Here is a 24,891-nt window from a genome sequence, read left to right as displayed (position 1 = left end):
TTTAGCATTATGACCTCTAGAAACCCATAGAAACTACTCAATATCTAGCCAAGTTTGTAGTATATGATTAGATATGGTTACTACCTACAAAATACACACAATTGGCCTAAGAAACTAGCAATATTGAGAAAGTTATACTTGCTACTCTAAAATGTATCGTATTCTTCAGCAAATCAAAAAACTCAACCATCATCATATATTATGCTATATAGCATATTAGGTCACCCCAAACACAAGGAAGATTAGCTTTATGTTATACATTACACTTACACAATCAAAATTGAATTTGGATATCAAGAAAGCCACCAAAAAAATCATATAAAAGTGCTAATTTTGGCCAAAAAACAGGATTATGCAATTCTAGTAAATTGGTCATAACTTTCAATTTTAACACTTAGCCCTCCCTACAAGCATCAAAACATGTTGAGAACTATGAAGGCCTAACCTCTAGCCATCTAAACCTCACAAACATGAAGTTTAGAGTGGTATAGTTGCCAAAAATTGAAAAAAAGCCAAAAACAAGACCCGTTTTTTCACACAGTTTAGGTTCAAAAATGTTGTGCAATAGTAAGGTTAATGGTGAGATTGATACTCCAAAAAAAATGATAAGTTTTTTTCAGCTAATAAGGAAAATTTGTGGATATATAGCACCTAGAAATTCATTTTCATACTCTTCAAATATTTCAAGAAAAATGGTCACTTAACAGGACACAAAATTGTCCAAGGACATAAAAGTGTCCTGTTACCATTCTAGTGTTAAGAGATGATTTTCAAAGGCTAAGAGGAGTGGCAACTAAGGTTTTGGATTTCCAAAGCATACACTAAGTACGTACACAAATTTTGTTAACATGGCTGCCAATAACCAAGAGAGTAGAATGAACATTGATAGCTTTGATTTTGCCATGAAGGTTCTAATGGACGCCCCCATGTTTTTCAATTATCTCCTCGTTAGTAGGTTGCAGCAAGCTATGGACAACCCTACTTTTCAAGCCAACGTTACACAACAACCACGCTTATGGGATTTCCCTTCCTCTCCAAGAGGAGAGAGAGCTTAGGAGGCCTCTTGAAGACACCCTCAAAAGAAGACTCTCTCCCTTAGGAGAGGAGGCCAACGAGAAAGAAAACAATGAAACTTTAAGCTCCTCTGAAGATGTGGCTCCACGAAGACGGCAGTCTAGAATATCTCCCACTTCTCCCAAAAGGAAAAGAGGAAAATATCGACACATAGTCCTTTTCCTTGTCATTCCGACAGGGAAGAGAGGAAAAAAAGGAAGAAAAGGGTTAGAAAGAGGTCGTCATCTTCTCCTTCTTCTTCACCTTCCTCCTCTTCTCACGTAAGCTATGGCTATTCTCCCAGAGAATACAAGAGGGGAGGACATACCCTGCATGGCAAAGGTCACAAAAGCTAAAGAAGTTCAAGGAGGGAGGAAAGATTATCTCTTTTCTCACCTATGATGGCACCTTTGGTGCTACTGACAAAGTGTTGGCCTTCATCCAACAATTTGATATGGCCTTTGGGGATGAGGGTTTCACAAAGTCCTCCAAGCTACACCATGTAGCTATTCACTTCCAAAAATCATCTCGTCAATGGTGGGCTAGCCTTCATGGCAATGCTGAAGCCTCAAAGGCAAGGAAAACTCTACGAGTTTCCATCATGAAGCAATTCCTTGCAATTCATGCAAGTGCTTACCAAATGTTGCAGCTTGAAGCTTCTCTATCATGAGTCTATCCACAAGTCTGTAGACAAGTTTTGGGATTTACATCTCAAGGATAATGTCTTTCAAAAGATAGACTTTTCCAAGCAAAAGCTTGTGGGATTACCTAAAGAGATTGCCAAATACATCAACTCTCAACGGCCTGGTTCTATCACCGAAGTAATCCATCACACCATGGTTTCTTCAAGCATCAATTTCCATCAAGGGGCTAGACGGAATGTCAAGACCATGGAAAACAAAGACAAAAATGATGCAAAGGGAAAAACCAATGCTCAAAATTCTTCCCAAGGTACTTCCAACAACAACAACAACAATCGGTCCAAGGAGAAGGGAGTTTACAAAGACAGAAACAAACTCTCTCCTGGAGATCTTGAAGCTTTTAGCAAAGGACCATAAGTGTTTCAAGTGTGGGGAGCAAGGACATGGCTATCGTTCTTGCCCCAAGAAGAATGTTTGTAATGAGACTCCTAGGGCTTCCACCATCAAAGCTCCAAAAGAGGAATCTGTTCATTGTTGCAAAGGATCGTCACTTTTCTATGCTTAGGGAAAGGTAAGAGAGCATGATTCCTTCATCTTGTTTGACCCTGTCTCTACTCACAACTTCATATCAATGGAGCTTAGGGCTTCCACCATCGAAGCTCCAAAAGAGGATGTTCATTGTTGCAAAGGATCATCACTTTTCTATGCTTACAGAAAGGTAAGAGAGCATGATTCCTTCATCTTGTTTCACCCTGGCTCTACTCACAACTTCATATCAATGGAGCTGGCCACCAGGTTGGGCATTCAAGATTTTGAGATGGGAGATATGGTAATGGTTGACACAGCTTTCAAGGGATAGCAAGCCTCCATTAATCCCTTGATTGGCAAGTTGAGGCTTCATGTCCAAAGCTATGTCGACATAGAAGACTTTTTCATCTCTCCTCTCCAACATGAGGATGCTATGCTAGGGGTGCCATGGTTTGATTGCATGGCTACCAATATGAAGTTCCTTGAAAGGATAATCTACTTCACCTACAAGAGAAAGAACATGTATATAGATGCTAGTGAGCGTGGTTGCACTATTCCACTTGTAAATCCTCCTGATTTTGATAAATCAATGAAGAGCTCAGTTTCTGCGTACATGATCTTTGACAAAGAGTCTCTAAAAGATCCTAATGTTTCATCAAATGTAAATGGGTGAAAGCATGTTAACTTGTCATGCTTTTTCATGTCCCGGACAATGCTAACTAGCACAATTTTGACATATGCTAACTAGTACAATAACTTGAGCTACATCTCCAAGATCTATGACATATGATATATCAATAAAAAGCACTTGAAACAAGGAATCCAATTGTACAACCTCCGACAAATTTTGATATTATTTGTAAAAAATTTACCGAACACCCAACTTTTTGAAGATGTGCTAACTTGAAACTGCTAACTAGCACAAAAAGCGCGACAGGTTAACATGCTCTCACCCAAATGGTAGGAATCAAAAAGAGTTAGACTTGTCTAATTTTCTAAAAGGATTTCAATATGTGTTTATCGATGATATCCCTATGGACTTACCTCCAAAACGAGGGGATGATGACCATCGCATTGAGCTTGTTCCAGGAAGCTCACCGCCTAACAAGCCTTCTTATCGAGTCGCACAAGCTCAACAAGAGGAGATCATGAGGCAAGTACAGGAATTGGTAGACAAAGGGATGGTGAGGCCTAGTTCATCTCCCTTTTGTTCTCCAATCCTTTTATTAGTGCAAAAGAAAGATGGTACATACGATATGTGGGTGGACTATCGAGCACTAAACCATATCACTAATCAAAAACTGATTTCCAGTGCCTCGGGCAGAAGATCTGTTTGATAAGCTACAAGTCTCTACCTACTTCAGTAGGATTGACCTTAGAAGTGGCTATCATCAAATAAGGATAGTGGATGAAGATATCCTAAAGAGCGCGTTTCTCACAATGTTTGGTCTTTATGAATATCTAGCCATGCCTTTTGGCTTGACTAATGCACCAGCTACGTTCAATCGTCCAATGGAGAAATTTTTAGACCTTACCACAAATTCACTGAGTGTTCTTTGATGATATCATCTACTCCAAGTCTTTGGAGGAACATAAGAAACATATCAAAGTGATTTTTCAAGCAATGAGGGAGAACAAGCTTTTTCTCAACGAAAAGAAAAGAGAATTTTCCCTTCAAAAGATTCAATACCTAGGTCATATTATCTCTCAAGATGGTATCCATATGGATCCATAAAAGTTAGAGGTAATAAAAGCATGGACTAATCCAAGGAATCTACATGAGCTAAGAAGCTTTATTGGTATGTGCACATACTATAGACGCTTCATAGAAAAATTCTCTCAAATAGCAGGATCACTACATGACTTAAATAAGAAGAACGTTAAATATACATGGATTGCTAAGGAGCAAATTGCTTTTGATAAGCTCAAAGAAAATCTTACCTCCCGACTAGTCCTCATGCTTCCGGATCTCTCAAATCCATTTGAGGTCCAATGCGATGATTGTGGTGATTGCCCTGGTGCAGTTTTGCTTCAAGAAGGGCATGCCATAGCGTATGAGAGCCAAAGGCTCAATACCAATGAATGAGTCTTGGGAATTTATGAGAAAGAAATTTTGTTTTTCTACATGCCCTAAACATGTGGAAGCATATTGCTCATATTGCTAGTAAGCACAATCAAGTTGCCGATGCACTTTCACGACGACCAAAAGTTAATGTGATGTCTATAGCTACTCACAATGATCTATCCTCTATGATAAATGAGTATGCTACTGACCCTAACTTTAGAGACATAATGTCAGACCTTGCTTTGGGGAAGAACGAGGAACCATTTACCTTGCAGAATGGTTATCTTCTCCAACGGAAATAGGCTATGTGTTACCCATTCACTTCGTGAGAAATTTATGTATGAATCCCATGCTCCTCCTTATGCGGGTCATAGAGGTATTCAACCTACTCTTCGAGGAATAGAGACATATTTCTATTGGCCTAACATGAAAGTGGACATACAAGAGTATGTTTCAAAATGTGTAGTATGCCAAAAGACCAAGTATGATAGAGGGAAGCAACCTGGATTATTCCAGCCATTGCCTATCTCAAGTTCACCATGGGAGAGTATATCCATGGATTTTATCTTTGGATTTCCCAAGTCTATCCATGGGAATACGAGAATATGGACAATAGTCGACAGGTTTAACAAGCAAGCACACTTTATTCCTATCAAAAAGACTATTAAGGCACACCAAATGGCAACTTTTTTCATATCACAGATTTTCAAACACCATGGATTACCAACATCCATCATGTCAAATAAAGTTCCTAGAATGACCAGTAATTTTTGGAAAGGTCTCTTTGAAAATCTAGGAACAAGATTGAATTTCTCTTCAGCCTATCACCCACAAACGGATTGCCAAAGTGAGCCAATCTTACAATACTCGATCTACTCAAGACTTATGTTACCAAAGTAGATCAACACTCACAATGGGAAAAGTACTTACCTCTTGTAGCATTAGGAAATATTGGAGGTCATTTGGAGGGCCTTATTGAAGAGAGAGAAAAGAAGGTGTAGCCAATGAGCAGCAACCTTACGTAACGTAGAATACATGGAAATCAACACAAAAGTGAAAGAAAACATTTTCAAATATTGATGTTTGTCCCATTTTTGTAAGGTAACTTCCTGGTTTCACAAAGTAGGGCCCAGTGTTAGTAGCTGTCAAGTTCATGAAACTTGACTATTGATTGATGGCTAGCTCTCTCCCTTCATCAAAAGATATCCACTACCTTTATGAAAGGCTTTCAAACCTCATTCTCCCTCCATTTTACGTATGGCTTCGTCTTCTACCCGCCCAAGAAGTTCTAGAGGCTGCTCTACACTGTCCCCAACCAGCCTCACCATTAGTGTGCCAAGAAGACCATGTAGTAGCATAAGCACTATCTTAATCTCAAACTCTCTCACTAAAGATAATAGCTGGCAAGAGCATAGGATAAGAAAAGGTTCTTGGGTTCTTATGCAGCCAAGAAGGAGAAAAAGCTCGAAAGCAACAAACATATTTCGTTTTGCATGGAAAGCAAGAGTTCTGGATTTCAAAGTCGAGGTCAGTAAGAAGACTGTGAAAGAAGTCTTTGTTCAACATGTTTTCACTCACTCCAATGTGATTGCTAATGGCAGCGATCTCTCCAAGGTGCATAATCCATGATGCAACTGTAAGTTAATTATTTAGCACTCCTCTATAAATGTTATCTTAATTTCAAATGAGAATCTGTTTTCTTTTTTTATCACAGGTATATAAATTAGGTTATACAAATGTCTGTATTTATTTCTATTTCTATTACATTCACAAATGTTTATCCTTCGTCATATGAGGAATGGGAGCCACTGGAGTGCATTATAGGTCTCATCTCTGTGACCCATGCGCATATTGGAGTCTTGCAATATGCTGGCAGAACTAGCAAAAGCCTAGCAGACGAGGGTATTTTCTTCTATGACCATTTCTACCAACTCAATCAAAGGAATCAGAGAGGAGTGTTGGTGAAGGTTCCACTACCAATCAACTGAAACTCTGTGGATTGGCCCGTTCCCGACACAACAATGAGTGAGGCATTGAGGAGCAGGATCTATAAGGATGTTCAAAGGTCTCTCCGAAACTCTGTACCCACTAAATTGGTGAAACTTGCAAATTTTTGTCCTATTGGTCTCTTTGTTGATTTATTTCATACCTGCAAAGTACATGTTGTTAAAACAATGCTGCTCTGCAAATCATTTGATTCCCTCTTGTGTGATAAGCTTCTTGATCGAGGGTGGTATGTGAAAGAAACAGATGGCATATGTTGCGAGATTTCTCTTGACACTTTCATTGTCAAGTATATGCTTGCGACACAAACGTTAATAATCTCCTTTTGGTACAAGCGTTCTCACATTGTTGAAGGTTGCTATGTGCCTATGGATCAAGAGGCAGCAAGTTTGGCAAACAATGCTATCATAGACGTGGAAGTGGTGGAAAAAGACCTAAATCTTATGACGGTAATTACAATAAGGCATCAATGCAATCTTTTGCGACTTCGACATGACATAGTGGAGGATACTGCTGACATTGACTCCGTAAACTTTTCTTTCTTGCTGAACGGACGAAGAGTAATTCAGCGAAGGGAGAAGCATTTTTTCTCTGGAGATCTTTTTGGCCATATTCAAATTGTGCCCATGTAATTATCCCTGAATGGATTCAACAAAATGTAACATTTTTGACTAGTTTAATCCTAATATCAAGTGTTTCCTCAAGGCTCTCTCTCTCTCTCTCTCTCTCTCTCTCTCTCTCTCTCTCTCTCTCTCTCTCTCTCTCTCTCTCTCTCTCTCTCTCTCTCTCTCTCTCTCTCTCTCTCTCTCTCTCTCTCTCTCTCTCTCTCTGAGTATTCGAAACACATAGACAGATAGACAGTATCAATTTAAGGTATAAAATGAATTACTAAGTTCATTTGTAAGTACAAATTCCGATGTGCTCAATGGGCTTAAGTACATTGCTTGCAGATTTGGGACCAAAATGTCCTCTAGGTAAAAATCGTGAAGATGCCCTTCAAACGAAGGTGGGGATATAGTAGTGCCGGATGGATTAAGTAAACCCTTATGTGGTGTGTCATCAATCAATAAAGTGTTGAAAGCATCATAAGGTACATTGATCTGCTCAAAGGGCTTGTAGAAAAGTGGTACATTAGCTTTAGTTGGGGTGGAAATGTCCCGCAATGGTATTACAATTTCTTTGACTATACAAAAAATAAAAAGCCGATTCGTTGAATTTCAGCCAAATTAAAAACTATGGAAACAAGGGGATTCGAGTTATGGGCCTGCATTGAAGACCAGATAGCCACCTTAAACCTTGGAATAAAAAAATTCAAAAATTCCTTTGTGCCTGGTCGAATTAATACTCTGACATTTCCCAAGCGAAAACTACGTAAATCGGAGAACTCTGTATGTACACTGTACAGCTGTCGTAGAAGTAGCAATCCATTGAGATCCAAGATAATCAGTCTCTGCAATCATTGTGTGCATACATATAAGTAGTTAGAAACAAAAAAGCATTTATTATTTGAGTACAATGGATATTACCGAAACAACCATATCTACTTGAAGCAAGATTCCATATTGGTCATTTCTAATGTTGACATTTTGTTGTTGAGCGTCGATGTTTCCTTGTGTATTGCCAAGGGTATCTACCTCTTGTGCTTGTGCAATACATGACTCTTGTGTTTCCATGGTCGAATGGTTAACTTGTTCTGTGGTCTATTCCTGGCCTTGATTTGCAATATTGGCCTCCTCCCCTAGCACTCCCTTATTCTCCTCTGCTTCGCCTAGAACCTCTATTGCATTCTTCGTCTTTGAGGAGCATTTTACATCTATATTTTCAGGGGCTTGGTCTACTTCACATTGCTCAACCCCAACGTCGGATTTACGTGCTCCAACTGCAAAGTTTACCGGTGTCTTTTCCTCTAATATGGGGTCAGTTTGAGGAATTTGGTTTAAGGTGTTGGAAATTGACATGACTACCTCTTCACCGGTCATTGTTAAAGCTATGATATGGTCATTGACAAAACTGTCCTCTGCATCTAAAATTCTTGGGACTGAAAGAGATAGTAGATGTCGAATCATTGAAGCGCGGTACCTTTGTAAATATTCTAATGTATAATTTTCTAGAGCATTTTGCAAACTAAGGTTAACTTGTGGTCAATACTTTAATTAATAATAGCACTAATGTTGGACCATACCATTACAAGGAAATAACTTTGACATAAATGGATGAAGAGCAAAAAAACTTTGGAGTATATACTCTGCATGGAGAAGACATCTCCAACCGCAAGAATTTGGATCTATTTGATTAGGCACTTTGGCATCTTTAAAGGTGGACTTGTACAGTTCATGATTTCCCCAGAGTTTTCCATAGACATGAAGTAATCTTTTTATACATCTGTAAATAGTGAAGGTTATTTATTATTAACAATATTCAAGTCATCAACCATTCCCCAAATAAACACTAAAGGTTTTATCAACACTTACACTCTTATCTCTAAATGTGTTGCTTGTATGGAGTTGATAGTCCATACCACTTGTTTGTCCAATTCTATACATACAAGGCTCCAATGATTTGCTGATTCGTATGGCAACACCAGTGTTGTCACCTGGAGCATTGGATATTGTATAAACCATCTCTCCAATGTGCCATGTGGGGTGTTCTTTATTCGGAGTGGCACAGACATTTGTAGATCTAAAATATAAATTTCATTTTGGGTTTCTTGAGGGAGCTAGCTCTTTATTAAGCTACAATCACAAACAAGGATTTAATTAGAGGTCAAGTACCAACAAAGAAATATCTTAAAGGTAGAGATATGAGCACTTACTTTAGGCATACATAAACAATAGAGTCGGTACTTTGTGCATTTTTATCTTTCAATATCCTAATATCAACACAGTCCAGTGCTAATTGCCTACTGCCATCAGCAAGGGGAATGCTTGCTAACAGTCCCTCTGTCATGGAGTGTAATACATCATTGTTTCTTTCATTTAGCTCTATGATAACTTGCCATAAGTTCTCCTCTGGGCCTCTTCATCAGCTGCAGCGGACTGTATACTCTTTAACTTCTCTGCTTCAAAGTGCCGTCTTTCTTCTTGCTCAGCTCTGGCTCTTGTGTTCACCTCATGAGTAACCGCATGAATCTTAACCCCTTGAGCTTGGTGGCCTGGTGGTATTAGAAATATATCTTTCATTTTGGGATCAATAAACTCATTAGGGATAAGGAGCTTATCGTATCTCCAGCGCACTCTCTTAAGAGTCTCACTATCCTTGTCCATTATTGTCAAACGGTGAGCATGAGCAACAACAATAGTAATATCATTAAAATACTCCAAAATAAAATCTTATGCCACTTCTTGAACACACAGTAGGGCAACTACCTTCCACTCATTGTACCAGCACATGCTTCCTCACAGATTTGTCTCACTGCTCTTTGAAAAGGAAGTTTAGGGACACAAAGCTCAATACATTTTTGACCTTTCCTGATCTCCCTAAAGAAACCCATGTTTCTTTGAATATTCTTCATTCTTGAGCCCTTCAATATCTTCATTGGTTTACCTAAAGTTTTCTTCTTATTAGCAGACCTTCCACATGCTTTCTTTGCAAGCCCTGGTCCTTTCCCGGCCTTCCTTGCTGTTGCCTTGGTTCTTGCCATTACACTGAAAGAGAAAAATGCAGAGAATCTCTCTCTCTCTCTCTCTCTCTCTCTCTCTCTCTCCTGTCCCCGGGGGATTCACCATGGAAAACTTACCGCACCACGTAAGTTCAGGGGAGGGGTTTTTTTTAACAAGTTACATAATCGTATAAGTTAGGGGTAGGCCCCCAATAATTTATCTCGCAAGCTTAAAAATAAGGGAGGGGGTATCATATTTATTGGGGGAGGGGGGGGGTGGGGGGGGGGGGGGAGGAGAAAATGAGACGAAGTTTTTGTGTTTCAAAATCATGGCTTCCCAAAAGAGTCAAACTTGTGAGTCAATAGCTACAAAGATACATGCAATTGAAAGCCATAAAGAGCTTGTATAGATGCAAATTTACACAGAGAACCTAACACAACTTTATAACCATGTTTTTCGTGTGATTTAGATGGGTCCAAATTGGACAAATAGCTAGAGTGCAGGCTGAAAGGGCACATAGTTTGAAAGTCAAACTAAGACACATTGAGGGTACATCTAGTTATCGACAAAAGTGGTTCCTTTGTACATTGCTAATCACTATGCTACATGCTCTTTGACTAGTTTTACTCAATTAGATCATGTGACACCTAAATTTTATATGTAAGATAGGGGTATGATAGTTTTCTGCATTGATTATTGTATAAGCGTAGAAAGGGGGGTCATATTCTCTAATACAAGTTGTATATAGGGGGTTTACCAAAGTTGTCTACTCGCAGGTGGTGTCCCATTTTGTATATAGAATGAATCCCCCGAGCCCCTGTCCTTCTCTCTCTCTCTCTCTCCCTCTCTCTCTCTCTCTCTCTCTCTCTCTCTCTCTCTCTCTCTCTCTCTCTCTCTCTCTCTCTCTCTCTCTCTCTCTCTCTCTCTTTTTTTTGGGATCACGACATGCGGGCTCAGATTTGAGATGGGCTACTAGCCTACTATGCGTCGTGATCCACAAGAGAAATTCTCTCTCTCCTTATCTCTCTCTCTCTCTCTCTCTCTCTCTCTCTCTCTCTCTCTCTCTCTCATTCTCTTTCTCTCTCTCACTCTCATTATGTCTCTCTCTCTCTCACTCTTTCTCTCTGCCCCTCTCTCCCTATCTCCCTCTCTCTCTCTCTCTCTCTCTCTCTCTCTCTCTCTCTCTCTCTCTCTCTCTCTCTCTCCTCTCTCTCTCTCTCTCTCTCTCTCTCTCTCTCTCTCTCTCTCTCTCTCGCTCCACCCCATTTTTTGTGGATCACAGCGCGCGGGTTCGTCTTTAAGCCAGGTTTCTAGTTGTCCACGCGTAGTGATCCACAAGAGGATCAAGAAAAATTTGTAGGATACTCTCTCTCTCTCTCTCTCTCTCTCTCTCTCTCTCTCTCTCTCTCTCTCTCTCTCTCTCTCTCTCTCTCTCTCTCTGTATCACGGCGTGCATACACAAATGCAAGCAAAGAGAACACTCTACAGCGCGCCATGATCCACTTTATGAAATCCCTCTCTTTGTCTTTCTTTGTCTTTCTTTGTCTCTGCCTCTTCTTCTTTCAACCCAAGCAAAATTTCAAAAATACTATCTCTAACACTCTCTCCATCGATCTCTCTCAGTCTTTAGCTTCCAAATCTAACAAACTTACAGCAAATATAGCTCTCTCTCTCTCTCTCTCTCTCTCTCTCTCTCTCTCTCTCTCTCTATTTTTATCTCTTTTTGGCTCTTCATCTACAAAAATCACTATGGAAATACCTTTCTATGAGGAATTCAAATGGACAAAAACGCGTGTAGGAGCCTTGCAACTTGGTTGTAGAGGATATCTCAGTTGTAGGTGTCCCTCTCTCTCTTTCTATCGCTCGCAGAGGTTGACTTTTCAGTTAGCTACCTCCTTCTCCTTCTCGCGGAGGTTGTCTATGCAAGCTTTCTCTCCTCTCTCTCTCTCTCTCTCTCTCTCTCTCTCTCTCTCTCTCTCTCTCTCTCTCTCTCTCTTATCATGAAATCAAGTGCGCATTTATTACTATAACTGTATACGTTTTTTCGGGTAGTTAAAAATCACTTTTTTGGTTGTACCGCCCATTAAATGCATGTCCTTGTAACACGCGTTCAATACATGCGGCTCACATCGTAAAAAACGCAACGGTAATATCTATTATTGCATGAAAAGGGGAGACGAGAGAGAGAGAGAGAGAGAATAATGAGAGAGAGAGAGAGAGAGAGAGAGAGAGAGAGGAAGATAGAGAGAAGGAGGGAGAGAAAGAGAGATTAGCTGGTGTGCACAAGCTTATTACAGACCTCGAAAGAGACATATATAAAGCCTTGAGAGACAGAGAAATAAAGTGAGAAAGGGGAAAAGAGACACCAAAGAAGGCCTTTGCCTCCTTCAAGGTGCAGAAATCAGAAGCTTGAAGACTCCAAACTACATTCCCAGTCCAAAACCTCTACTCCAACAACAATGTCTAGTCCTCGCAAAGGTAAAGCAAATCCCTTTAGTTTTACTACGTCCTTAGTTTAGTTGTGTTCTGTAAGTGTGCTTCAAATTATAAAAGATCATTTGACCTTTCAAATATCATAATTGGATCACGGCACGCCAGTTACGTTATAAAGATGAGTTTACATACTTCGCGCGCCGTTATCCTCTTCTAATATTTACAAAGGGATTTTTTGTATTACTATATTGTAGGTATTTCAATTTATCAAAGCCTTCAAAGTGGATCACGACGCACCAGCAGTGCTTTTAACGTTAATTTACATATTCCGCGCGCCATGATTCTCTTTTTACTTTGTACATAGAAATATTCTGAAAGTACAATTGCTTTGATGTATTTGTAACTATTCTATTTTCTGAAAGCCGACCAAGTGGATCACGGCATGCCTATATTTCTATGGATATTTGTTTTTGTACTCTTCGCGCCGTGATCCACTTGTATATATGGCTTTTACTCCTCACATATATAACCTAGTTTTGCCTAATTATATTATTGACTACTGATTAGTTGGTAACAATTGTGAGATACCTAATTATACTTTGTTCAAAACTTATATGATCATTTGGTGCTCTTCTTTTTGTATATACTAATTGAAACTTATATTTGTGATTATGAAATAAATGGCAAGTTTAAGATCACATAGGAGGAAGAGGCAAAAAATTGATCCCGAGCGCATTGTTTGGCCAAGGAAACTTTCCAAATAGACTGCCGGAGCTGTTAAAAACATCAATGAAGAGGAATTTAGACTTCACAGAACCCATTGATATAACTACTGCTGCAGAGCCTGCCAGTAGTTTGGAGGAGCCACTATAGGTTTGGAGGAGCATGATACTGACCCATCTCTAGAATTAGAGTCCCCTTCTACTCCAAAATTTACTGTACCCAACTCACTTAAGAGAGAAGTGGATTTCTCAACACCTACTTTGCAGAGTGCCCAATGCATTGCAACAATCCAAAAGAAAAAAGAGAGTTATTTATGAAGACCTTACAGTGATTGATGAAAGGCATTTAGATTTTGCAATTACTTCTGGGGCTGGTGATAAGTTTGATTTGGTCTCCTGCATGTTTAATGCTCCATTTAATCTTTATGTGTTCATAGCTTAATAGAGTGAACGCTTGAAGCTGGAACGAGAGAAGTTTGATCTTCACACTCAAGAGGGTAGGGTTATTGTTGGTGAAATGGTGGTAGTCATTTAAAGGACTGTGATCCTAAAAGACAATCTTACAAGAAGTATAATCAGCTCCCTCTTATGTACAGGCCCCATTTAGGTCCAAATCCTAACAACAACAACACATTCCTGTACACACTAGGAAACACAAAGAATACCTCTGTAAATGGATTATTTACAAGTCTTATGAAAGATCCTAAGGAGGTCATGGAGGCACAAGATTTACCAATAGATGAAAAAGAGGAAAAGAATGAGGAATATATTGAAGTGACAGAGATAGAGGAGTCCATTGATCTTGAAGAAGAAGCAAAAGAGGTGAAACGAAGCAATCTTCTCTCAGTGAAAACCTCAGATATCAAGCTACCTCTCAATGTGTCAGGTTTCAATGAGCGGCAAGCCACCTTAATGCTACCAGGAGTGCCAGAGTTTAAATTTGGAGATAGGTCCTACATTTTCCTCCATGATATACAAAGTATTTTTTGTTTGTGGGAGGACTTGCGCTGGCCACTATTTCCAAGTATCGGGAGGAGAGGAATGGATTTTTTTCAGATGGCAGTAGTGATGACGAGGAAATGGAGATCTCCAGTAACCCACTGGACTGTCCTAAACTTTGCTTTGAAAAGGCAGAAAAGTATAAAGAAACCCTTCTTGATGAAGCCACATTTCAAGCTATTCAAAATAAACTTAAGCCATCAACTAGTAAATAGGATATGGAGGATTGGTTTAAGCGCCCAGCGTAGGAGTCAACCGGATTAGTTAACCTGTGGAAGGATGAGCATTTTTTGCAAGATGAGAGTTTCATGGTATAAATTCCTGCCCCCCCCCCCCCCCCAATCTCTGTCTGTCTCTCTCTCTCTCACATACAAAAATAATTCTTTTGTTTACAGTCATGGATTGCTGAAAAGGACGACTTTCTGCGTCTCGTCGAAGAAGACAGTTCCATGGCAGGGATGCGGCTCTAGGACAATATCTTCCTAGTTTATGCGAGGCACCCATCCTAATCTTCCCCAATGGAATGTCACAAGAGGGGAATACTGCAACCTATGCTTTCAAGACATTATCTCGCTTCTTAGGTGGTCCAACGCTACCACAAAATGCTGACAAAGTAATCCTCGTCCACAAGGTTTTTGGGAGAGAATGTTTTGGTTACTCGCCAGGATATACTGGGGGCCATGCAACATATTACTACACATACACAGCAATGGCATTATCTTTAGGGAAAGAAAACCCTATTGAACTCTTAAGGTATGGCAAACATTTAATGATCAGATACAAGGGCGAGGTTACAAATGATATTTGCAAATCATCAAAATGTTGAAATAGTTATGGTACATATTGAATTTAATTCAACAGGAATTTGGGGTACATCGATCGTCTAAACTCTAACTCTCTTGTTCCACAGATGATTGGCATATTGCATTGTCTCTCTCCACTTGATTTGACTTTCAAGAGCACTTGAGTTCTAGAATGCGTCTACTCGCTTTCTTTTTCTGAATTCGCAAATGTCTGATTGCCTGTACGGTTGCTGAAGAGGCCAATACTTGCTTTTGTTGCATGTGATGAATGATCGAGAGCCTCCATGTTGTGTGTGTCTGAAGTAGGCATTTCTAGCCATGTAATGAGACTTCTACAGGCCCTTGGTGTTCCATATACCTGGATTCCCATACTTTTGGATGAAGTATGGAAGCTGATTAAAAATAATGTGCTGCAAAAGAAGAAATTTATTTAGAAATTTAAACACACTCTTAGTACTAAGACTATATGAGGCGCTTTGAATTTACCATGTAATGAGTGATTTGAGTGTGAGTCCATGCTGTCCTGAAGGATTTTTTCAGTAGCTGAAGGTTCTGTTTAAACTTGCTAAGATTATCTTGCGACCAATCATCATTCTCACACATTTGAAATAATATGTCAATGGAACGCCACAGATCACCCCTTGCATTGCGAGTTGTTGGCTCTTGGTCTTTCACTGCTAAATGAAGTTTTTTCCAGTGCATATACTCAACTTTGCTAATGTAGGTAGAGTGATATACTCTCCCTCGCTTTGTTAGCTTCACATCTTTCATACCTTGAGGTTTAGATAGAAAACGGCGTGCCTTGACCCCACCTATGGATGGTTTGCAAGGTACATCTTTCTCATTGGTTGACCTTTTTTCGTCCCGCTGTATTTTCACATTGCCCCCATGTAGACCAATATCTGACAAAACTAGTTCCAAAGCCTCTAGAGCGACTTGTTGTTTAGATGACTTTTTTATTTTCCAAGCAAACCCAACGTACAGATATACCAACTTCTCTACAATTCGGCAGAGAGCATGCATTGTACAAATATGGACATTAACAAGTGGTATATTCAGAACTGGTTGGAAATTAGAGTCTTGATTGTGATGAGTAGGAGCCTTTCGCCACCACTTTGGGTCCATCACTTTTGTAGGTTCCATGCAATACAAGCATGGAGACTTTTCCATGGCACCCATTCCACAATTATACATACACTTCCGTGTTTTGAGGTCACCTGCAAGATGCCATTGAACTTGAAAGTCTCCTCTTCCATCTACAGCCAATACCTCTCCTCGATTCATTAGCCTATCAATGATATCTAGAATAGGGTTTTGATCGAACACCCAAAATAAAATTTCATGGTCTTCTTTCTTTACCTGCAAGATCAATCCTTGTGAGATACAAAAATTAAATCTAAATTTAGGTACAATAGAGGGCTTGCTAGAGCTACAAAATTGGAGATAACTGGATTACCTGAAATGTACCAAGCCACCATATGTTTGTTTCTGATTGAACACTGAAGTGTGAAGGGTCATCAATGGGACATTTGGAAAGGGACCTATTCATTGATGTGAGTGTAACTCGCTCTAGCTTCTTCTCTTTAAGAATCTCACACTCATCTAGCTTCAAAACAAAATGTAGAACGCCACCTGTCTCTTCGAACGTGATATTGTAGAACTCTACCATTCTAGTTTGCAGCAAAGTGAGGTCCATGAAGATATTGTTGTACTCATCATAAGTGACAGTAGTTCCCTGTGAGCTATAAATATCTTGAATATGAAATGGACATCCAATGAAGTCTGTCTGTTCATTATTGAGTTGTAGTCTTTCCTTCCAAACTCTTGCAGTTGTTGGTAAAAGCTTAGACTTTATTCCCTTCTTCACAAACATGGAAGAGATAGACTGTTGAATAGCTGAGTAACCTCTTTTACTAACTCCAAGGGAGTCCAATGTACCCTATATATGCTTGATAGGCACTGCATTCTTTGAAATGAATCTGTCCACGACATCTTGTTGCAAAACCTTAAACTTTTTGTCATGCATGATATCCTTTGCAAGACCACTAGTTATCAATGGCTTTAAGTGCTTTCCTACATTGGCCTTCGGGTCTATGTTTTCTTTGTCTCGATAGATGGAATCTCTACAAAGAAAGCATACTATAACATAAACAAACACTTAGATTAATTTATATTAATTAGACAGTTTACAATGCTCACCTCAATGCTTGGATTCTTTTCTTAAGGCCGCCAGAGCCTACCTTCAACGTTTCAAGATTCCGTAGTTTCTTCTTTCGCACATGAGTGCCTAACATTGTCTCTTTGTTTTGTAATGACCGTACCTCTGTTCGCAAGACCTATGATTCTTGTGTGCACTGCATTAAAGTCTTTTGGTCCTCATGATGCAAGTTTAAAAGTCTTCGAATCTCATTGTCTTGGTGCTTCACCATGTCTTTATAAGTTTCTGATTTATTGTTTAGAGCTTTACAGTAGCCAAGCAATCCATTCTCTCCATTACATGCAAAGCTCAATAAGTTAGTGGGATTTGAAACTGTTGGAAAAGCATTTGCCACGGGATTCAATGGATAGAGTGAGCCTTTTGTCCAAATATCTAAGTGTTTTGCTCCCTCTGCTCTGAGTCTCTCTGTCATGAGCGGTGTCACTTTGATGTTAGTTTTGCCTCGCTTACATAGTGGCATATATTGGGGATCTAGGTCAATGTGTAGATGATATAAGGGTCTCTTAAGGAGGACATTTGTTGGGGTGGAAGAGAATCCATGTGTGCAACAGGGCAAAAAAGGGAGGATTTCTTTAAGGTCAACGCACAAACAGTGCGAGAGTAAGGAGAGAGCAGGTTTGGAAGGATATTTCCTTTACTCATACATTCCATGTACAGGAAACTCCCTCCAATTCTAGAACATTCACTAAATGCAACTAAAAACGATTTATTATTGAATCATCACAACCGTTATGACACTGTGGCAAGAATCTACTTGTAAGTACACTTTTCGAATGGTTATTCCAACTTTACATTTGCTTTTACCACACCTATTTTCTAGAGAGAGAAATTCAAAATTCTATTTTTTTAAGAAGGCCCTCCAAATGACCTCCGAAATTTCCTAATGAGTATGCCTACAATAATAGTGTACATACTTCTACGGAAAAAGAACCTTTTGATATCATTGAGCGAAGAACTAAAAGTCCCTTGCTACTCAAAATACATGGGACGATCTTCACTGCCGATGAGTATAGCCTTGACCTATAAGAATCTTTTCAAAAGATTAATAAGACTATATTCATCTCTCAACAAAGGCAAAAAGCTACTGCTGATGACAAGCACAGAAGGGCCTTAACATCCAAAGAAAATGATTGGATCTTACTTAGGTTTCCTAAGGCTCGATTGAGGCAAACGGCAGGCAAAAATCCTACGATCCATTAAAAGTAAAATGCTAAGCTAGCAAAAAGATACTATGGTCCTTTCCAAATCCTGAAGCCCATCAATGAGACGGCTTACCAACTCAAGTTGCCCAACCATTGGCTCATACACAATGCTTTTCATGTGAGCCTACTCAAGCCCTACAAAAGAGAGGCACCAAGTGAACCAATTATTGAAGACGCTCCTGAAGTTGAAGACCAAGAAGAGGTGATACAACCAGAACCTATCCTTCGGCATGAAGACAAGGTACTACGACATGGTAAGATTATCCGACGGTATCTTATTAAGTTCAAAAATTATCCTTTTGAAGATGCTATATGGATGCAAGGAATACATCTCAAGGATAGTATGAACCTTGTCAATGCCTACAATGCTACATTAGAGTAAGCAAATGTACAAATTTCTTTTAAATGACCCATGTTTTTGTCTTACAAGAATAGTTCTCTTTTTAATTGTGATCATGTTAGAATCATGTTTGTGATGATGATGTCTCTCAAACACCAAGTAGAATTTATCACTCTACTTGGTGAGAATGAAATGGACTAAGAAGTAGACATGCTTGCAGCAACTACGTACTCTCTACCCGCTAAGTAAGATTGACTAATGACTACGGCTTTATCTCTTCTACCTCATAGTAGAGGACGACTATGATTTCAAGGGAGAGGTAATGTCATAAAATCTAATATCTAACCAACCCAAATGATTTTCTCATATTAAACTGACCATTTAATGTGGGAGAATAAACGGAACCAAGTGCTAAGATATAGACATGTGCTTATAGATCTATCTCAACACGGGGCCAGTGGTAAAGGGTCCCAAATGAGAGATGGTATATCAAAGAGCAAGGCTAACCAATGGAGTATAAAGATCTTAGGGTTAGCTTCATTAAAGACGTCCAATAGTTAGTGTAAAAGTCCTTTGACCTTAGGTAAACTAGGGTTGTGCTTGAGGTGGGAACCCGACCCAAGCTTAAGGTGCTTGACATGCCTGATGTCTAAGATGCTTGAGATGCTTGAAGTGCTAGATGAGTGAGATGCTTGAGGCGCTTGTCATGCTTGAGATGCTAGGGTTGTACTTGAGGTGAGAACCCAACCAAAGCTTGAGGGGATCAAGGGCCAACCTTGTACAAAAATAGGCCCAAGGTTGAGGGGCTTGAGGTGGCACAAAAATCAAAGTGAATCCCTACAAGGGGGAGGTGAGCCATGCAAGAAGGGGGAGTGGTTTCTTGAGCACTCTCTCTCCCAAAGGGCACCCCTTGCCCAAGCGGCAAGTAGGACACACATATCAAACCCCTAGTTAGGTTGCCCTCATGGTGTGCCTGAAGCCTATTGGTTGGCCACCCAAGGGGTCAAATGATAATTTAGAAATTTTAATTAATTGCTTTTACATTTATCAAGCCCTCTCTCTCAAAGGGAAAAGGGGGACACTTGTCCCAAGGCTACCCTTGTTGCTTGGTATGACTCTTGCTTGTGATTGGCTAGGCCTAGAGGGGTCCAATGAGCTTCAAGCATAAGCTACAAGAGGGGGTCGACTAAAGCAAGTAGGGGGCCTGCTCTCCCACACACACTCACACACACTCTCATTGTGTGAAGTGCAAGGTTCAAGAGCTCCCTCTCCTTCTCCAAGCAAGCAAAGACTTTAAGAGCCTACACCAACACTCTTGGCTATGGAATGCAAATCCAACCAAGAGCCATGCTTCAATGCTTAAACATTTTATTGTGAGTAAATCTCTCTCAATAGGAGAAGTTATAATACAAAGTTCTTTTGGAGGGGGGATTGACTCCAAGTAAACCCGGTCCTCACCAATTATTTTTGGTCTTAATCTCTCTTTTCAAGTTATTTTAAATGCCAAGCTAATTAGTTATGTTGTTTCTTGTTACAAACTCCAACCAAACACTTTTGTTTTGCTCATAAGGAATCTCCTTAATGAAACTCTCTCTTGTTAATATATTTCCGCTATGATTAATGAAACTAGCTTAATTCTATCACAAATAAATAGTATTTTCTAATAGTTCTCTCTCTCTCTCTCTCTCTCTCTCTCTCTCTCTCTCTCTCTCTCTCTCTCTCTCTCTACATGAAACATGTAGTTTTTTTTTTCAAATGTCACCTCAAGATAAAAAGCGCTCACTAGAAAATGTTCACCAAACCATATCATTCAAGTGCACACAACTAAATGTGGCAAGATAAATAGGGGAATGATTTAGGAGAAAATCTTTCCCTAATGTAAAGTTTAAGAGTACAAATACAAGCTCTTAAAACTCACTAAAGACACATACAAGTAACGAGTCAATCAAAGAATCTGGTAGGAGTACAACTACATATGAAAATTCACTTGATAAAAACACCAAATAAAAATTTATAATTCACCTTGTAGTAATCCACAACCCAAGCTCAATTTCTTGAGCATTAACTATCATAATAATCAATATCTAATTCTCCTAAATGATTTTCTCATATTAAACTGATCATTTAATGTGGGGAAGGCCAGGGGAGAAAAAGCTAGAATATTGGTTAAGCTAGCAGACCGGCCACAGTAGGGATCCAAAGGAGGGGCCATCTGCAAAAGAGCCATGTGCAACAATGGGCTAAAAAGACCCTAAGGTTCAGCCCATTAAGACTTCCAAAATGCTAAGGTTCCAAAAAGGTTGTGTCCAAAGGTCAACCCTAGGGAAAATTGGATGCTTTGTGTGTGCCCTAAAAGTCTTTGCACATCCCTACATGGGAGGGGGCGAGCCCTAAATGTAGGGGATGAGAGAGAAAGCCACACACACACACACACACACAAGCTCCCTTTACACAAAGGGAATGAGGGACACATGTCAGCTCCCTAGGCCAGATGCCCACAAGGTGTGCCCAATTTCTATTGGATGACCCTTGAAGTGGACCAATGAAAATTAAGCTAGAGTAAATCTAGTTTAATTAATTTAAAAACATTTAATAAAAGAAACCAATGAGAATTAAGTCTCCTAGAAGACTATTGGGCAGTCTCCCAAGGGGTCCAATGAGCATTCAGGAGCCCCATGGCTTGCCTGATTCCTATTGGCCAGGAGGCAAAGGGGTCCAATGAGAGTTTAGTTTAATTATTTAATTATCTAAAGCTCTCACAAAAGGGGAAAGGGGGACACATGTCAGAAGGCTATCACTTATGCTACTTACTTGTAATTGGCTTGACTTGGGGAGGGCCAATGAGGCTTCAGGAAGAGCATTTAGCAAGAGGGCTCGCCCAAGAGAGAGAGGGGGCTGATTTTTGCAAGGCATTATCACACACACACTCACACAAGATCATGTGTGAAGAAAGAGAAGACTATCTCTTCCCAAGCTTTAATGGAGAACTCATCACCTACTCCAAGCTTGTGAGATAGAAGCCTACATCAACACTCTCTTGGCATGTGGATGCAAATCCAACCAAGAGCCAAGCTTCAATGCATGCTCATCTCCTCTACCAAGCTAATTACTAAGCTAAGCTATACTACATATGAGTGATTATGTGAGGAGATGTACATCTTTCTCGTAAGATACTCCTTCTTCCTCTCAATCTACTCTCATACCCTGCTAGCTCTCACCATCTTCGAAGGATCCATCCAAGTTAGAGGTAATAAAAGGATGGCCTAAACCAAGGAATCTTCATGAACTAAGAATCTTTATAGGTATGTGCGCATACTATAGACGCTTCATAGAAAAGTTCTCACAAATTGCGGGACCATTACATGACCTAACAAAGAAAAGCATTAGGTATACATGGTCTGCTAAGGAGAACAATGCTTTTGAAAAGCTTAAAGAAAAGCTTATCTCTCAACCTGTGCTTACACTACCGGATCTCTCAAAACCATTTGAGGTCCAATGTGATGCTTGTGGTGATTGCCTTGGAGCTGTTTTGCTCCAAGAAGGGCACGCCATAGGCTATGAGAGCCGAAGGCTTGACCCTGTTGAGCAAGCTCTAGGCATATACGAAAAAGAACTCCTTGCAGTTCTACATGCCTTAGACTCATGGAAGCACTATTTATTGGGGACTCCTTTCATTCTGCGAACGGATCACCAAAGTCTTAAGTACTTCCTGACGCAGACCAAGCTCTCCTACAAACAAATGAGGTGGGCAAATTTCCTTTTGCAATTTCATTTTCATATTGCTCACATTGCTGGCAAGCATAATCAAGTAGCCGATGCACTCTCAAGACGGCCGAGAGTGAATGCGGTTTCCATAGCAACTCACAATGATCTATCTTCAATTATAGATGAGTATGCTATTGATCCCGATTTTAGAGAAGTGATTTCAGCCCTTACATTAGGGAAGAAAGAAGAACCATTTACTTTACAAGATGGTTATCTTCTCTATGGCAATAGACTATGCGTTACTAACTCCCTGTGTGAGAAAGTAATGTATGAATCTCATGCTCCCCCGTATGCGGGGCATAGAGGGATTCAGTCTACCTTAAAGGGATTTGAAACATATTTCTATTGGCCTACCATGAAAGTGAACATACAAGAGTATGTTTCCAAATGTGTGGTATGTCAAAAGACAAAATTTGATAGAGGGAAGCAACTTGGATTGCTTCAACCCTTGTCAATCCCTAATTTACCATGGGAGAGCATATCCATGGATTTTATCTTTGGATTGCCTAAGTCTATCCATGGGAATACGGGAATATGGACGATAGTAGACAGGTTCAGTAAACAAGCTCATTTTATACCTGTCAAAAAGACTATCAAAGCCCATCAAATGGCAACCCTCTTCATTTCACAAATTTTCAAATACCATGGCTTGCCAATGTCCATAGTGTCGGATAGAGATCCTAGAATGACCAGTAATTTTTGGAAGGGTCTCTTTGAGAATTTAGGGACAAGGCTAAATTTCTCTTCGGCCTATCATCCACAAACGGATGGCCAAAGTGAAATAGCTAACCTAACAATTCTCGATCTACTAAAAGTCTATGTAACGGAAGTAGATCAAAGATCCCAATGGGAGAAGTACTTACCCTTAGTGGAGTATGCTTACAATAACACTGTACATACTTCCACAAGAAAAGCACCTTTCGAGGTAATTGAGGGAAGATCAAAAAGTCCCTTGCTACTTAAGGTACGTGGGAAGATCTTCGCTGCAGATGAGTATAGCCGAGACCTACAAGAATCTTTCCAAAAGATTAAGGATGTTATCTCTATCTCACAGCAAAGGCAAAAGGCTGCTGCTGACAAGCACAGAAGAGCCCAAACCTTTAAAGAAAACGATTGGGTCTTGTTAAAGTTTCCCAAGGCTCGATTAAGGCACACAACGGGCAAGAATCCTACGGGTCACCAAAAGTACTATGCTAAACTAGCAAAAAGGTACTATGGTCCCTTTCAGATTCTTAGGCCAATCAATGAGATGGCCTATCAACTCAAGTTGCCCAATCATTGGCTCATACACAATGCTTTTCATGTGAGCCTATTAAAGCCTTACAAAGGAGAGCCACCTCAAGAACCAACTATTGAAGACCCACCGGAGATCGAGGACCAAGAAGAGGTGCTGCAGCCCGAGTCCATTCTCCGACATGAAGACAAGGTACTAAGAGGCGGTAAGACTATCCGACGATATCTTATTAAGTTTAAGAATTATCCTTTTGAAGATGCTAGATGGATGCAAGGCATACAATTAAAGGATAACCTAAACCTTGTCAATGCTTACAATGCTTCCCAAGAGTAAGCAAATGTACAAAATGTTAAAAATGAACAAAATTTTTGTCTTATAAGACTCTCTTTTTCTTTATTTGTGCACAAAAATGAAGTAGTATGCATGCTTAGATCAAGTTTGCGGAGACGACGTCTCCCAAACACCAAGTAGAGCTTGTCACTCTACTATGGAAGATTGATAGGACTTTCTCATAAGATACTCCTTCTTCCTCTCAATCTACTCTCATACCCTGCTAGCTCTCACCATCTTCGAAGGTGTGTGAGGTCTTGGGTCTGAGAACGGGGATAATTCAAGTTGTGTTTGTTAAGTGTTTTGCTTAGTGCATGAAGTTTCCATCTTCATTGCACTAGCTAGTCTTGAAGGAACACAAAGAATTGTATTGTACAATGTCTCTCTTGATGGGAGAAACCATAATACAAAGCCTTTTGGAGGGGGGACTGGCTCCATGAAAATCCGGTCCTCAATTGTTGTCAATAGCTTAATTGCTCTCTTTTGAAAGTATTGTCGATGCTATCTAACTAGGTGTTATGCTTTTTGTTGCTCTCTCCACCCAAGCACTCTTGTAATTCTCATTAGGAATCTACTCTAATGAAATGCCCACTATGTTCATGCTAATTTCCGCTACACATAAGTTACTAAGCCATTAAATGTTACATTAACAATGCTTCAAGTAAGTTCAATTAAAGTGAATGGATTGGATCAAAATGAGATTTATTAGGAAAAATGGGAAAATCCTACAGACAAATGAAATTCTCTAACATTCTCTAATCAAAGTTTAATCAATCAATGCACAAACACAAGGAATAATAAGTTAGCAATATGAAACTATAGGAGATTAAGCGGAGTAGTATTCATAATTTACTCAATCATATGCACATGCACCAAGAGAGAGTGAAATGAAAGTAAAATTTGATCATTTAATCAACAAAAATTTACAAACAAACTCTCTATAGCTAAGGGTTAT

The sequence above is a fragment of the Adiantum capillus-veneris genome, chromosome 8 (genome assembly GCF_014529385.1).
Source record: "Adiantum capillus-veneris isolate H3 chromosome 8, ASM1452938v2, whole genome shotgun sequence".
Classification (NCBI taxonomy): domain Eukaryota; kingdom Viridiplantae; phylum Streptophyta; class Polypodiopsida; order Polypodiales; family Pteridaceae; genus Adiantum; species Adiantum capillus-veneris.
The sequence above is the reverse complement of the archived record's forward strand: the minus strand, read 5'-3'. Positions refer to the sequence as shown.